Here is a 13,423-nt window from a genome sequence, read left to right as displayed (position 1 = left end):
CTTGCTGTGTCCCATCGCAAGTTACATTCAAGCCCTTATGACGCTCATCAAACAAGAGCGTGCAAATCAGCTTCAATCGCTTAGTGCCATCTCAGTCGGTTGCAGAAGGTACCTCACCCTATGAGATACAATGGCGAGTTGCCGCTATTACCAAAGCGGCGGCGGCGCCGACGACGACGACAGCCGCGAGGGTCTGTATCAGGGGTAGAAAATACATCACAAGAACTAAGTATTTCACGTCGGCATTCTCCGGAGACTCCCAAAAGCAGCAGTTTCTGGTGCCTACTTTAATAGCACCATTCGCACTATTCATTTGCGAGAGCATTTCTTAAATACCGCACCCATTTATAATTTGTTTTATCCTTGACCGCTTTTTTCGAAAGGGCCACGGTGGGAGGGGCTTTTACAAAATTCATTTGCCTCCTGTGAGGATCGAACTCACGACCTCTGGTTTACTAGACCAGCGCTCTGCCACTGAGCTAAGGAGGCGCCTCCTAGCGCGCTTTTCGGGTACTTTGTTCTTATGGACTAGTGAATCGGAGATCTTCAGCTGGAAACGCACCGCATTAGCGACCATTATTTGCATTTAGTTAGCACAGCTGCTGCTTTCCTACACATCTCACACGATATCGATGTACACCTAAAATTCCAAAACAACACATTTATTTCATTTCAGAGTTACTTTCAGCTTCAAATACCATTCCTCTGATATTCATACGAAGCTAGGCATCGTCGTAACCCGTTACGTTCGTTACGCAAGGCTCACGAGAGGGGCGCAGGTTGCATCCGCGTAGACACAAAATTTTGCGCCGCCCAGCGTGGGGCTCGAACCCACGACCCTGAGATTAAGAGTCTCATGCTCTACCGACTGAGCTAGCCGGGCTCCACACAATGCTTTACGAGCCATACAATACTGATGGGACCTGCGACCATCTATGGAAGATCCTTTTGACTACAGCTTATCTCCTGCTGCCACAAATGAGCTACAATCCCATTCAATGAAAAATTGTCTCCGAAAGGCATCAAATCTGCTTCAAATGATACGTGGCTATCAGCACCATTATTCAACACACATGCTCGACTGTGCGCAGACGCCTGTGGCGTAGCTCTTGGGCCCTGAATCAGACGCAGTAGTTCCAACAAAAACTCTCCTGAACGGCTCTGTGCCGAAAATTTCGCTACAGATCACCCTCGTCTTGCTTGAGCTTCAGGTAGACGCCGGTTTGCAGCCAGGAAGCGGACAGCAGCAACTTTCAACTAGTTTTGTAGTACTCAAACAACACAGTAAAACAGCATGCATCTTTTGCAGAACTGGAAAAACTCGACCGTGACAGGATTCGAACCTGCAATCTTCGGATCCGAAGTCCGACGCCTTATCCATTAGGCCACACGGTCACTGGCGCAATACGCTTCCCCAAACACACCTCATTACCGCCATTTGTGCACTTCCCGGAATGAATTTACCATCTTTGACGCAATTCTCCAATTTCAGTACTAAAAATGCGACGCTACTTCTTGCTGTGTCCCATCGCAAGTTACATTCAAGCCCTTATGACGCTCATCAAACAAGAGCGTGCAAATCAGCTTCAATCGCTTAGTGCCATCTCAGTCGGTTGCAGAAGGTACCTCACCCTATGAGATACAATGGCGAGTTGCCGCTATTACCAAAGCGGCGGCGGCGCCGACGACGACGACAGCCGCGAGGGTCTGTATCAGGGGTAGAAAATACATCACAAGAACTAAGTATTTCACGTCGGCATTCTCCGGAGACTCCCAAAAGCAGCAGTTTCTGGTGCCTACTTTAATAGCACCATTCGCACTATTCATTTGCGAGAGCATTTCTTAAATACCGCACCCATTTATAATTTGTTTTATCCTTGACCGCTTTTTTCGAAAGGGCCACGGTGGGAGGGGCTTTTACAAAATTCATTTGCCTCCTGTGAGGATCGAACTCACGACCTCTGGTTTACTAGACCAGCGCTCTGCCACTGAGCTAAGGAGGCGCCTCCTAGCGCGCTTTTCGGGTACTTTGTTCTTATGGACTAGTGAATCGGAGATCTTCAGCTGGAAACGCACCGCATTAGCGACCATTATTTGCATTTAGTTAGCACAGCTGCTGCTTTCCTACACATCTCACACGATATCGATGTACACCTAAAATTCCAAAACAACACATTTATTTCATTTCAGAGTTACTTTCAGCTTCAAATACCATTCCTCTGATATTCATACGAAGCTAGGCATCGTCGTAACCCGTTACGTTCGTTACGCAAGGCTCACGAGAGGGGCGCAGGTTGCATCCGCGTAGACACAAAATTTTGCGCCGCCCAGCGTGGGGCTCGAACCCACGACCCTGAGATTAAGAGTCTCATGCTCTACCGACTGAGCTAGCCGGGCTCCACACAATGCTTTACGAGCCATACAATACTGATGGGACCTGCGACCATCTATGGAAGATCCTTTTGACTACAGCTTATCTCCTGCTGCCACAAATGAGCTACAATCCCATTCAATGAAAAATTGTCTCCGAAAGGCATCAAATCTGCTTCAAATGATACGTGGCTATCAGCACCATTATTCAACACACATGCTCGACTGTGCGCAGACGCCTGTGGCGTAGCTCTTGGGCCCTGAATCAGACGCAGTAGTTCCAACAAAAACTCTCCTGAACGGCTCTGTGCCGAAAATTTCGCTACAGATCACCCTTGTCTTGCTTGAGCTTCAGGTAGACGCCGGTTTGCAGCCAGGAAGCGGACAGCAGCAACTTTCAACTAGTTTTGTAGTACTCAAACAACACAGTAAAACAGCATGCATCTTTTGCAGAACTGGAAAAACTCGACCGTGACAGGATTCGAACCTGCAATCTTCGGATCCGAAGTCCGACGCCTTATCCATTAGGCCACACGGTCACTGGCGCAATACGCTTCCCCAAACACACCTCATTACCGCCATTTGTGCACTTCCCGGAATGAATTTACCATCTTTGACGCAATTCTCCAATTTCAGTACTAAAAATGCGACGCTACTTCTTGCTGTGTCCCATCGCAAGTTACATTCAAGCCCTTATGACGCTCATCAAACAAGAGCGTGCAAATCAGCTTCAATCGCTTAGTGCCATCTCAGTCGGTTGCAGAAGGTACCTCACCCTATGAGATACAATGGCGAGTTGCCGCTATTACCAAAGCGGCGGCGGCGCCGACGACGACGACAGCCGCGAGGGTCTCTATCAGGGGTAGAAAATACATCACAAGAACTAAGTATTTCACGTCGGCATTCTCCGGAGACTCCCAAAAGCAGCAGTTTCTGGTGCCTACTTTAATAGCACCATTCGCACTATTCATTTGCGAGAGCATTTCTTAAATACCGCACCCATTTATAATTTGTTTTATCCTTGACCGCTTTTTTCGAAAGGGCCACGGTGGGAGGGGCTTTTACAAAATTCATTTGCCTCCTGTGAGGATCGAACTCACGACCTCTGGTTTACTAGACCAGCGCTCTGCCACTGAGCTAAGGAGGCGCCTCCTAGCGCGCTTTTCGGGTACTTTGTTCTTATGGACTAGTGAATCGGAGATCTTCAGCTGGAAACGCACCGCATTAGCGACCATTATTTGCATTTAGTTAGCACAGCTGCTGCTTTCCTACACATCTCACACGATATCGATGTACACCTAAAATTCCAAAACAACACATTTATTTCATTTCAGAGTTACTTTCAGCTTCAAATACCATTCCTCTGATATTCATACGAAGCTAGGCATCGTCGTAACCCGTTACGTTCGTTACGCAAGGCTCACGAGAGGGGCGCAGGTTGCATCCGCGTAGACACAAAATTTTGCGCCGCCCAGCGTGGGGCTCGAACCCACGACCCTGAGATTAAGAGTCTCATGCTCTACCGACTGAGCTAGCCGGGCTCCACACAATGCTTTACGAGCCATACAATACTGATGGGACCTGCGACCATCTATGGAAGATCCTTTTGACTACAGCTTATCTCCTGCTGCCACAAATGAGCTACAATCCCATTCAATGAAAAATTGTCTCCGAAAGGCATCAAATCTGCTTCAAATGATACGTGGCTATCAGCACCATTATTCAACACACATGCTCGACTGTGCGCACACGCCTGTGGCGTAGCTCTTGGGCCCTGAATCAGACGCAGTAGTTCCAACAAAAACTCTCCTGAACGGCTCTGTGCCGAAAATTTCGCTACAGATCACCCTTGTCTTGCTTGAGCTTCAGGTAGACGCCGGTTTGCAGCCAGGAAGCGGACAGCAGCAACTTTCAACTAGTTTTGTAGTACTCAAACAACACAGTAAAACAGCATGCATCTTTTGCAGAACTGGAAAAACTCGACCGTGACAGGATTCGAACCTGCAATCTTCGGATCCGAAGTCCGACGCCTTATCCATTAGGCCACACGGTCACTGGCGCAATACGCTTCCCCAAACACACCTCATTACCGCCATTTGTGCACTTCCCGGAATGAATTTACCATCTTTGACGCAATTCTCCAATTTCAGTACTAAAAATGCGACGCTACTTCTTGCTGTGTCCCATCGCAAGTTACATTCAAGCCCTTATGACGCTCATCAAACAAGAGCGTGCAAATCAGCTTCAATCGCTTAGTGCCATCTCAGTCGGTTGCAGAAGGTACCTCACCCTATGAGATACAATGGCGAGTTGCCGCTATTACCAAAGCGGCGGCGGCGCCGACGACGACGACAGCCGCGAGGGTCTGTATCAGGGGTAGAAAATACATCACAAGAACTAAGTATTTCACGTCGGCATTCTCCGGAGACTCCCAAAAGCAGCAGTTTCTGGTGCCTACTTTAATAGCACCATTCGCACTATTCATTTGCGAGAGCATTTCTTAAATACCGCACCCATTTATAATTTGTTTTATCCTTGACCGCTTTTTTCGAAAGGGCCACGGTGGGAGGGGCTTTTACAAAATTCATTTGCCTCCTGTGAGGATCGAACTCACGACCTCTGGTTTACTAGACCAGCGCTCTGCCACTGAGCTAAGGAGGCGCCTCCTAGCGCGCTTTTCGGGTACTTTGTTCTTATGGACTAGTGAATCGGAGATCTTCAGCTGGAAACGCACCGCATTAGCGACCATTATTTGCATTTAGTTAGCACAGCTGCTGCTTTCCTACACATCTCACACGATATCGATGTACACCTAAAATTCCAAAACAACACATTTATTTCATTTCAGAGTTACTTTCAGCTTCAAATACCATTCCTCTGATATTCATACGAAGCTAGGCATCGTCGTAACCCGTTACGTTCGTTACGCAAGGCTCACGAGAGGGGCGCAGGTTGCATCCGCGTAGACACAAAATTTTGCGCCGCCCAGCGTGGGGCTCGAACCCACGACCCTGAGATTAAGAGTCTCATGCTCTACCGACTGAGCTAGCCGGGCTCCACACAATGCTTTACGAGCCATACAATACTGATGGGACCTGCGACCATCTATGGAAGATCCTTTTGACTACAGCTTATCTCCTGCTGCCACAAATGAGCTACAATCCCATTCAATGAAAAATTGTCTCCGAAAGGCATCAAATCTGCTTCAAATGATACGTGGCTATCAGCACCATTATTCAACACACATGCTCGACTGTGCGCAGACGCCTGTGGCGTAGCTCTTGGGCCCTGAATCAGACGCAGTAGTTCCAACAAAAACTCTCCTGAACGGCTCTGTGCCGAAAATTTCGCTACAGATCACCCTTGTCTTGCTTGAGCTTCAGGTAGACGCCGGTTTGCAGCCAGGAAGCGGACAGCAGCAACTTTCAACTAGTTTTGTAGTACTCAAACAACACAGTAAAACAGCATGCATCTTTTGCAGAACTGGAAAAACTCGACCGTGACAGGATTCGAACCTGCAATCTTCGGATCCGAAGTCCGACGCCTTATCCATTAGGCCACACGGTCACTGGCGCAATACGCTTCCCCAAACACACCTCATTACCGCCATTTGTGCACTTCCCGGAATGAATTTACCATCTTTGACGCAATTCTCCAATTTCAGTACTAAAAATGCGACGCTACTTCTTGCTGTGTCCCATCGCAAGTTACATTCAAGCCCTTATGACGCTCATCAAACAAGAGCGTGCAAATCAGCTTCAATCGCTTAGTGCCATCTCAGTCGGTTGCAGAAGGTACCTCACCCTATGAGATACAATGGCGAGTTGCCGCTATTACCAAAGCGGCGGCGGCGCCGACGACGACGACAGCCGCGAGGGTCTGTATCAGGGGTAGAAAATACATCACAAGAACTAAGTATTTCACGTCGGCATTCTCCGGAGACTCCCAAAAGCAGCAGTTTCTGGTGCCTACTTTAATAGCACCATTCGCACTATTCATTTGCGAGAGCATTTCTTAAATACCGCACCCATTTATAATTTGTTTTATCCTTGACCGCTTTTTTCGAAAGGGCCACGGTGGGAGGGGCTTTTACAAAATTCATTTGCCTCCTGTGAGGATCGAACTCACGACCTCTGGTTTACTAGACCAGCGCTCTGCCACTGAGCTAAGGAGGCGCCTCCTAGCGCGCTTTTCGGGTACTTTGTTCTTATGGACTAGTGAATCGGAGATCTTCAGCTGGAAACGCACCGCATTAGCGACCATTATTTGCATTTAGTTAGCACAGCTGCTGCTTTCCTACACATCTCACACGATATCGATGTACACCTAAAATTCCAAAACAACACATTTATTTCATTTCAGAGTTACTTTCAGCTTCAAATACCATTCCTCTGATATTCATACGAAGCTAGGCATCGTCGTAACCCGTTACGTTCGTTACGCAAGGCTCACGAGAGGGGCGCAGGTTGCATCCGCGTAGACACAAAATTTTGCGCCGCCCAGCGTGGGGCTCGAACCCACGACCCTGAGATTAAGAGTCTCATGCTCTACCGACTGAGCTAGCCGGGCTCCACACAATGCTTTACGAGCCATACAATACTGATGGGACCTGCGACCATCTATGGAAGATCCTTTTGACTACAGCTTATCTCCTGCTGCCACAAATGAGCTACAATCCCATTCAATGAAAAATTGTCTCCGAAAGGCATCAAATCTGCTTCAAATGATACGTGGCTATCAGCACCATTATTCAACACACATGCTCGACTGTGCGCAGACGCCTGTGGCGTAGCTCTTGGGCCCTGAATCAGACGCAGTAGTTCCAACAAAAACTCTCCTGAACGGCTCTGTGCCGAAAATTTCGCTACAGATCACCCTTGTCTTGCTTGAGCTTCAGGTAGACGCCGGTTTGCAGCCAGGAAGCGGACAGCAGCAACTTTCAACTAGTTTTGTAGTACTCAAACAACACAGTAAAACAGCATGCATCTTTTGCAGAACTGGAAAAACTCGACCGTGACAGGATTCGAACCTGCAATCTTCGGATCCGAAGTCCGACGCCTTATCCATTAGGCCACACGGTCACTGGCGCAATACGCTTCCCCAAACACACCTCATTACCGCCATTTGTGCACTTCCCGGAATGAATTTACCATCTTTGACGCAATTCTCCAATTTCAGTACTAAAAATGCGACGCTACTTCTTGCTGTGTCCCATCGCAAGTTACATTCAAGCCCTTATGACGCTCATCAAACAAGAGCGTGCAAATCAGCTTCAATCGCTTAGTGCCATCTCAGTCGGTTGCAGAAGGTACCTCACCCTATGAGATACAATGGCGAGTTGCCGCTATTACCAAAGCGGCGGCGGCGCCGACGACGACGACAGCCGCGAGGGTCTGTATCAGGGGTAGAAAATACATCACAAGAACTAAGTATTTCACGTCGGCATTCTCCGGAGACTCCCAAAAGCAGCAGTTTCTGGTGCCTACTTTAATAGCACCATTCGCACTATTCATTTGCGAGAGCATTTCTTAAATACCGCACCCATTTATAATTTGTTTTATCCTTGACCGCTTTTTTCGAAAGGGCCACGGTGGGAGGGGCTTTTACAAAATTCATTTGCCTCCTGTGAGGATCGAACTCACGACCTCTGGTTTACTAGACCAGCGCTCTGCCACTGAGCTAAGGAGGCGCCTCCTAGCGCGCTTTTCGGGTACTTTGTTCTTATGGACTAGTGAATCGGAGATCTTCAGCTGGAAACGCACCGCATTAGCGACCATTATTTGCATTTAGTTAGCACAGCTGCTGCTTTCCTACACATCTCACACGATATCGATGTACACCTAAAATTCCAAAACAACACATTTATTTCATTTCAGAGTTACTTTCAGCTTCAAATACCATTCCTCTGATATTCATACGAAGCTAGGCATCGTCGTAACCCGTTACGTTCGTTACGCAAGGCTCACGAGAGGGGCGCAGGTTGCATCCGCGTAGACACAAAATTTTGCGCCGCCCAGCGTGGGGCTCGAACCCACGACCCTGAGATTAAGAGTCTCATGCTCTACCGACTGAGCTAGCCGGGCTCCACACAATGCTTTACGAGCCATACAATACTGATGGGACCTGCGACCATCTATGGAAGATCCTTTTGACTACAGCTTATCTCCTGCTGCCACAAATGAGCTACAATCCCATTCAATGAAAAATTGTCTCCGAAAGGCATCAAATCTGCTTCAAATGATACGTGGCTATCAGCACCATTATTCAACACACATGCTCGACTGTGCGCAGACGCCTGTGGCGTAGCTCTTGGGCCCTGAATCAGACGCAGTAGTTCCAACAAAAACTCTCCTGAACGGCTCTGTGCCGAAAATTTCGCTACAGATCACCCTTGTCTTGCTTGAGCTTCAGGTAGACGCCGGTTTGCAGCCAGGAAGCGGACAGCAGCAACTTTCAACTAGTTTTGTAGTACTCAAACAACACAGTAAAACAGCATGCATCTTTTGCAGAACTGGAAAAACTCGACCGTGACAGGATTCGAACCTGCAATCTTCGGATCCGAAGTCCGACGCCTTATCCATTAGGCCACACGGTCACTGGCGCAATACGCTTCCCCAAACACACCTCATTACCGCCATTTGTGCACTTCCCGGAATGAATTTACCATCTTTGACGCAATTCTCCAATTTCAGTACTAAAAATGCGACGCTACTTCTTGCTGTGTCCCATCGCAAGTTACATTCAAGCCCTTATGACGCTCATCAAACAAGAGCGTGCAAATCAGCTTCAATCGCTTAGTGCCATCTCAGTCGGTTGCAGAAGGTACCTCACCCTATGAGATACAATGGCGAGTTGCCGCTATTACCAAAGCGGCGGCGGCGCCGACGACGACGACAGCCGCGAGGGTCTGTATCAGGGGTAGAAAATACATCACAAGAACTAAGTATTTCACGTCGGCATTCTCCGGAGACTCCCAAAAGCAGCAGTTTCTGGTGCCTACTTTAATAGCACCATTCGCACTATTCATTTGCGAGAGCATTTCTTAAATACCGCACCCATTTATAATTTGTTTTATCCTTGACCGCTTTTTTCGAAAGGGCCACGGTGGGAGGGGCTTTTACAAAATTCATTTGCCTCCTGTGAGGATCGAACTCACGACCTCTGGTTTACTAGACCAGCGCTCTGCCACTGAGCTAAGGAGGCGCCTCCTAGCGCGCTTTTCGGGTACTTTGTTCTTATGGACTAGTGAATCGGAGATCTTCAGCTGGAAACGCACCGCATTAGCGACCATTATTTGCATTTAGTTAGCACAGCTGCTGCTTTCCTACACATCTCACACGATATCGATGTACACCTAAAATTCCAAAACAACACATTTATTTCATTTCAGAGTTACTTTCAGCTTCAAATACCATTCCTCTGATATTCATACGAAGCTAGGCATCGTCGTAACCCGTTACGTTCGTTACGCAAGGCTCACGAGAGGGGCGCAGGTTGCATCCGCGTAGACACAAAATTTTGCGCCGCCCAGCGTGGGGCTCGAACCCACGACCCTGAGATTAAGAGTCTCATGCTCTACCGACTGAGCTAGCCGGGCTCCACACAATGCTTTACGAGCCATACAATACTGATGGGACCTGCGACCATCTATGGAAGATCCTTTTGACTACAGCTTATCTCCTGCTGCCACAAATGAGCTACAATCCCATTCAATGAAAAATTGTCTCCGAAAGGCATCAAATCTGCTTCAAATGATACGTGGCTATCAGCACCATTATTCAACACACATGCTCGACTGTGCGCAGACGCCTGTGGCGTAGCTCTTGGGCCCTGAATCAGACGCAGTAGTTCCAACAAAAACTCTCCTGAACGGCTCTGTGCCGAAAATTTCGCTACAGATCACCCTTGTCTTGCTTGAGCTTCAGGTAGACGCCGGTTTGCAGCCAGGAAGCGGACAGCAGCAACTTTCAACTAGTTTTGTAGTACTCAAACAACACAGTAAAACAGCATGCATCTTTTGCAGAACTGGAAAAACTCGACCGTGACAGGATTCGAACCTGCAATCTTCGGATCCGAAGTCCGACGCCTTATCCATTAGGCCACACGGTCACTGGCGCAATACGCTTCCCCAAACACACCTCATTACCGCCATTTGTGCACTTCCCGGAATGAATTTACCATCTTTGACGCAATTCTCCAATTTCAGTACTAAAAATGCGACGCTACTTCTTGCTGTGTCCCATCGCAAGTTACATTCAAGCCCTTATGACGCTCATCAAACAAGAGCGTGCAAATCAGCTTCAATCGCTTAGTGCCATCTCAGTCGGTTGCAGAAGGTACCTCACCCTATGAGATACAATGGCGAGTTGCCGCTATTACCAAAGCGGCGGCGGCGCCGACGACGACGACAGCCGCGAGGGTCTGTATCAGGGGTAGAAAATACATCACAAGAACTAAGTATTTCACGTCGGCATTCTCCGGAGACTCCCAAAAGCAGCAGTTTCTGGTGCCTACTTTAATAGCACCATTCGCACTATTCATTTGCGAGAGCATTTCTTAAATACCGCACCCATTTATAATTTGTTTTATCCTTGACCGCTTTTTTCGAAAGGGCCACGGTGGGAGGGGCTTTTACAAAATTCATTTGCCTCCTGTGAGGATCGAACTCACGACCTCTGGTTTACTAGACCAGCGCTCTGCCACTGAGCTAAGGAGGCGCCTCCTAGCGCGCTTTTCGGGTACTTTGTTCTTATGGACTAGTGAATCGGAGATCTTCAGCTGGAAACGCACCGCATTAGCGACCATTATTTGCATTTAGTTAGCACAGCTGCTGCTTTCCTACACATCTCACACGATATCGATGTACACCTAAAATTCCAAAACAACACATTTATTTCATTTCAGAGTTACTTTCAGCTTCAAATACCATTCCTCTGATATTCATACGAAGCTAGGCATCGTCGTAACCCGTTACGTTCGTTACGCAAGGCTCACGAGAGGGGCGCAGGTTGCATCCGCGTAGACACAAAATTTTGCGCCGCCCAGCGTGGGGCTCGAACCCACGACCCTGAGATTAAGAGTCTCATGCTCTACCGACTGAGCTAGCCGGGCTCCACACAATGCTTTACGAGCCATACAATACTGATGGGACCTGCGACCATCTATGGAAGATCCTTTTGACTACAGCTTATCTCCTGCTGCCACAAATGAGCTACAATCCCATTCAATGAAAAATTGTCTCCGAAAGGCATCAAATCTGCTTCAAATGATACGTGGCTATCAGCACCATTATTCAACACACATGCTCGACTGTGCGCAGACGCCTGTGGCGTAGCTCTTGGGCCCTGAATCAGACGCAGTAGTTCCAACAAAAACTCTCCTGAACGGCTCTGTGCCGAAAATTTCGCTACAGATCACCCTTGTCTTGCTTGAGCTTCAGGTAGACGCCGGTTTGCAGCCAGGAAGCGGACAGCAGCAACTTTCAACTAGTTTTGTAGTACTCAAACAACACAGTAAAACAGCATGCATCTTTTGCAGAACTGGAAAAACTCGACCGTGACAGGATTCGAACCTGCAATCTTCGGATCCGAAGTCCGACGCCTTATCCATTAGGCCACACGGTCACTGGCGCAATACGCTTCCCCAAACACACCTCATTACCGCCATTTGTGCACTTCCCGGAATGAATTTACCATCTTTGACGCAATTCTCCAATTTCAGTACTAAAAATGCGACGCTACTTCTTGCTGTGTCCCATCGCAAGTTACATTCAAGCCCTTATGACGCTCATCAAACAAGAGCGTGCAAATCAGCTTCAATCGCTTAGTGCCATCTCAGTCGGTTGCAGAAGGTACCTCACCCTATGAGATACAATGGCGAGTTGCCGCTATTACCAAAGCGGCGGCGGCGCCGACGACGACGACAGCCGCGAGGGTCTGTATCAGGGGTAGAAAATACATCACAAGAACTAAGTATTTCACGTCGGCATTCTCCGGAGACTCCCAAAAGCAGCAGTTTCTGGTGCCTACTTTAATAGCACCATTCGCACTATTCATTTGCGAGAGCATTTCTTAAATACCGCACCCATTTATAATTTGTTTTATCCTTGACCGCTTTTTTCGAAAGGGCCACGGTGGGAGGGGCTTTTACAAAATTCATTTGCCTCCTGTGAGGATCGAACTCACGACCTCTGGTTTACTAGACCAGCGCTCTGCCACTGAGCTAAGGAGGCGCCTCCTAGCGCGCTTTTCGGGTACTTTGTTCTTATGGACTAGTGAATCGGAGATCTTCAGCTGGAAACGCACCGCATTAGCGACCATTATTTGCATTTAGTTAGCACAGCTGCTGCTTTCCTACACATCTCACACGATATCGATGTACACCTAAAATTCCAAAACAACACATTTATTTCATTTCAGAGTTACTTTCAGCTTCAAATACCATTCCTCTGATATTCATACGAAGCTAGGCATCGTCGTAACCCGTTACGTTCGTTACGCAAGGCTCACGAGAGGGGCGCAGGTTGCATCCGCGTAGACACAAAATTTTGCGCCGCCCAGCGTGGGGCTCGAACCCACGACCCTGAGATTAAGAGTCTCATGCTCTACCGACTGAGCTAGCCGGGCTCCACACAATGCTTTACGAGCCATACAATACTGATGGGACCTGCGACCATCTATGGAAGATCCTTTTGACTACAGCTTATCTCCTGCTGCCACAAATGAGCTACAATCCCATTCAATGAAAAATTGTCTCCGAAAGGCATCAAATCTGCTTCAAATGATACGTGGCTATCAGCACCATTATTCAACACACATGCTCGACTGTGCGCAGACGCCTGTGGCGTAGCTCTTGGGCCCTGAATCAGACGCAGTAGTTCCAACAAAAACTCTCCTGAACGGCTCTGTGCCGAAAATTTCGCTACAGATCACCCTTGTCTTGCTTGAGCTTCAGGTAGACGCCGGTTTGCAGCCAGGAAGCGGACAGCAGCAACTTTCAACTAGTTTTGTAGTACTCAAACAACACAGTAAAACAGCATGCATCTTTTGCAGAA

At 48.1% G+C, this 13,423-nt stretch overlaps 26 non-coding genes across 26 annotated transcripts; all 26 read right to left on the bottom strand.

Moving 5' to 3' along the window:
* Positions 1-417: 417 nt before the first annotated feature.
* Positions 418-489, bottom strand: Trnat-agu (transfer RNA threonine (anticodon AGU)). The gene has a single exon. It is a non-coding gene; the product is annotated as a tRNA-Thr (tRNA).
* A 321-nt stretch (positions 490-810) lies between these two features.
* On the bottom strand, positions 811-883 carry Trnak-cuu (transfer RNA lysine (anticodon CUU)). Its single transcript has one exon. It is a non-coding gene; the product is annotated as a tRNA-Lys (tRNA).
* A 439-nt stretch (positions 884-1,322) lies between these two features.
* On the bottom strand, positions 1,323-1,395 carry Trnar-ucg (transfer RNA arginine (anticodon UCG)). Its single transcript has one exon. It is a non-coding gene; the product is annotated as a tRNA-Arg (tRNA).
* Positions 1,396-1,931: 536 nt separating this feature from the next.
* Positions 1,932-2,003, bottom strand: Trnat-agu (transfer RNA threonine (anticodon AGU)). The gene has a single exon. It is a non-coding gene; the product is annotated as a tRNA-Thr (tRNA).
* A 321-nt stretch (positions 2,004-2,324) lies between these two features.
* On the bottom strand, positions 2,325-2,397 carry Trnak-cuu (transfer RNA lysine (anticodon CUU)). The gene has a single exon. It is a non-coding gene; the product is annotated as a tRNA-Lys (tRNA).
* A 439-nt stretch (positions 2,398-2,836) lies between these two features.
* Positions 2,837-2,909, bottom strand: Trnar-ucg (transfer RNA arginine (anticodon UCG)). Its single transcript has one exon. It is a non-coding gene; the product is annotated as a tRNA-Arg (tRNA).
* A 536-nt stretch (positions 2,910-3,445) lies between these two features.
* On the bottom strand, positions 3,446-3,517 carry Trnat-agu (transfer RNA threonine (anticodon AGU)). Its single transcript has one exon. It is a non-coding gene; the product is annotated as a tRNA-Thr (tRNA).
* Positions 3,518-3,838: 321 nt separating this feature from the next.
* Trnak-cuu (transfer RNA lysine (anticodon CUU)) lies at positions 3,839-3,911 on the bottom strand. The gene has a single exon. It is a non-coding gene; the product is annotated as a tRNA-Lys (tRNA).
* Positions 3,912-4,350: 439 nt separating this feature from the next.
* Positions 4,351-4,423, bottom strand: Trnar-ucg (transfer RNA arginine (anticodon UCG)). The gene has a single exon. It is a non-coding gene; the product is annotated as a tRNA-Arg (tRNA).
* Positions 4,424-4,959: 536 nt separating this feature from the next.
* Positions 4,960-5,031, bottom strand: Trnat-agu (transfer RNA threonine (anticodon AGU)). The gene has a single exon. It is a non-coding gene; the product is annotated as a tRNA-Thr (tRNA).
* A 321-nt stretch (positions 5,032-5,352) lies between these two features.
* Trnak-cuu (transfer RNA lysine (anticodon CUU)) lies at positions 5,353-5,425 on the bottom strand. Its single transcript has one exon. It is a non-coding gene; the product is annotated as a tRNA-Lys (tRNA).
* A 439-nt stretch (positions 5,426-5,864) lies between these two features.
* On the bottom strand, positions 5,865-5,937 carry Trnar-ucg (transfer RNA arginine (anticodon UCG)). The gene has a single exon. It is a non-coding gene; the product is annotated as a tRNA-Arg (tRNA).
* Positions 5,938-6,473: 536 nt separating this feature from the next.
* Positions 6,474-6,545, bottom strand: Trnat-agu (transfer RNA threonine (anticodon AGU)). Its single transcript has one exon. It is a non-coding gene; the product is annotated as a tRNA-Thr (tRNA).
* Positions 6,546-6,866: 321 nt separating this feature from the next.
* Trnak-cuu (transfer RNA lysine (anticodon CUU)) lies at positions 6,867-6,939 on the bottom strand. The gene has a single exon. It is a non-coding gene; the product is annotated as a tRNA-Lys (tRNA).
* A 439-nt stretch (positions 6,940-7,378) lies between these two features.
* Positions 7,379-7,451, bottom strand: Trnar-ucg (transfer RNA arginine (anticodon UCG)). Its single transcript has one exon. It is a non-coding gene; the product is annotated as a tRNA-Arg (tRNA).
* Positions 7,452-7,987: 536 nt separating this feature from the next.
* Positions 7,988-8,059, bottom strand: Trnat-agu (transfer RNA threonine (anticodon AGU)). The gene has a single exon. It is a non-coding gene; the product is annotated as a tRNA-Thr (tRNA).
* A 321-nt stretch (positions 8,060-8,380) lies between these two features.
* Trnak-cuu (transfer RNA lysine (anticodon CUU)) lies at positions 8,381-8,453 on the bottom strand. The gene has a single exon. It is a non-coding gene; the product is annotated as a tRNA-Lys (tRNA).
* A 439-nt stretch (positions 8,454-8,892) lies between these two features.
* Positions 8,893-8,965, bottom strand: Trnar-ucg (transfer RNA arginine (anticodon UCG)). The gene has a single exon. It is a non-coding gene; the product is annotated as a tRNA-Arg (tRNA).
* A 536-nt stretch (positions 8,966-9,501) lies between these two features.
* Positions 9,502-9,573, bottom strand: Trnat-agu (transfer RNA threonine (anticodon AGU)). Its single transcript has one exon. It is a non-coding gene; the product is annotated as a tRNA-Thr (tRNA).
* A 321-nt stretch (positions 9,574-9,894) lies between these two features.
* Trnak-cuu (transfer RNA lysine (anticodon CUU)) lies at positions 9,895-9,967 on the bottom strand. Its single transcript has one exon. It is a non-coding gene; the product is annotated as a tRNA-Lys (tRNA).
* A 439-nt stretch (positions 9,968-10,406) lies between these two features.
* Trnar-ucg (transfer RNA arginine (anticodon UCG)) lies at positions 10,407-10,479 on the bottom strand. The gene has a single exon. It is a non-coding gene; the product is annotated as a tRNA-Arg (tRNA).
* A 536-nt stretch (positions 10,480-11,015) lies between these two features.
* Trnat-agu (transfer RNA threonine (anticodon AGU)) lies at positions 11,016-11,087 on the bottom strand. The gene has a single exon. It is a non-coding gene; the product is annotated as a tRNA-Thr (tRNA).
* A 321-nt stretch (positions 11,088-11,408) lies between these two features.
* Positions 11,409-11,481, bottom strand: Trnak-cuu (transfer RNA lysine (anticodon CUU)). The gene has a single exon. It is a non-coding gene; the product is annotated as a tRNA-Lys (tRNA).
* Positions 11,482-11,920: 439 nt separating this feature from the next.
* Trnar-ucg (transfer RNA arginine (anticodon UCG)) lies at positions 11,921-11,993 on the bottom strand. Its single transcript has one exon. It is a non-coding gene; the product is annotated as a tRNA-Arg (tRNA).
* A 536-nt stretch (positions 11,994-12,529) lies between these two features.
* On the bottom strand, positions 12,530-12,601 carry Trnat-agu (transfer RNA threonine (anticodon AGU)). Its single transcript has one exon. It is a non-coding gene; the product is annotated as a tRNA-Thr (tRNA).
* Positions 12,602-12,922: 321 nt separating this feature from the next.
* On the bottom strand, positions 12,923-12,995 carry Trnak-cuu (transfer RNA lysine (anticodon CUU)). The gene has a single exon. It is a non-coding gene; the product is annotated as a tRNA-Lys (tRNA).
* Positions 12,996-13,423: the final 428 nt, after the last annotated feature.

Source organism: Schistocerca nitens, chromosome 8 (assembly GCF_023898315.1).
Source record: "Schistocerca nitens isolate TAMUIC-IGC-003100 chromosome 8, iqSchNite1.1, whole genome shotgun sequence".
NCBI classification, from domain to species: domain Eukaryota; kingdom Metazoa; phylum Arthropoda; class Insecta; order Orthoptera; family Acrididae; genus Schistocerca; species Schistocerca nitens.
The sequence above is the reverse complement of the archived record's forward strand: the minus strand, read 5'-3'. Positions and strand labels throughout refer to the sequence as shown.